Raw genomic sequence first — 829 nt, 5'->3', positions numbered from 1 at the left:
GGGCGGCATTTTCAGGAGCTGGGCCGCTATGCGTACCAACGAGTTCGTATGATCCTTACTCACCTTGCGGTATGTGGAAACATCCAACAGATGTTTCGTCCGAGAAGTGTAAACCTCGCGTGATATTAACACAATGGCATTTCCTTTATCGACGCGGAGAACAACCGTGTCCGCATCCTCACCAAGTCTTCGTAGTGCCGGACTCTCAGCACCGGTGATATTGCTTCATTGTGGGCGAGAAGTGGTTTGAGGAGTGTGTACATGCGGATATAGTGTAGGAACATGGTATCGGTGAACGTCACAGCGGAAACATCAAGGAATTTCATATTCCTAGCAGATTACGTGAGATAGATCTTTCTTCCCCCCCCCCCCCCCCCCCCCCCCCCATGAACCATGAACCTTGCCGTTGGTGGGGAGGCTTGCGTGCCTCAGCGATACAAATAGCCGTACCGTAGGTGCAACCACAACGGAAGGGTATTTGTTGAGAGGTCAGACAAACATGTGGTTCCTGAAGAGGGGCAGCAGCCTTTTCAGTAGTTGCAGGGGCAACAGGCTGGATGATTGACTGATCTGGCCTTGCAACACTAACCAAAACGGCCTTGCTGAGCTGGTACTGCGAACGGCTGAAAGCAAGGGGAAACTACGGCCGTAATTTTTCCCGAGGGCATGCAGCTTTACTGTATGGTTAAATGATGATGGCATCCTCTTGGGTAAAATATTCCGGAGGTAAAATAGTCCCCCATTCGGATCTCCGGGCGGGGACTACTCAAGATAGTGTCGTTATCAGGAGAAAGAAAACTGGCGTTCTACGGATCGGAGCGTGGAATGT

The sequence above is a fragment of the Schistocerca cancellata genome, chromosome 2 (assembly GCF_023864275.1).
Source record: "Schistocerca cancellata isolate TAMUIC-IGC-003103 chromosome 2, iqSchCanc2.1, whole genome shotgun sequence".
NCBI classification, from domain to species: Eukaryota; Metazoa; Arthropoda; class Insecta; order Orthoptera; family Acrididae; genus Schistocerca; species Schistocerca cancellata.
Note: the sequence above shows the minus strand (reverse complement) of the source record.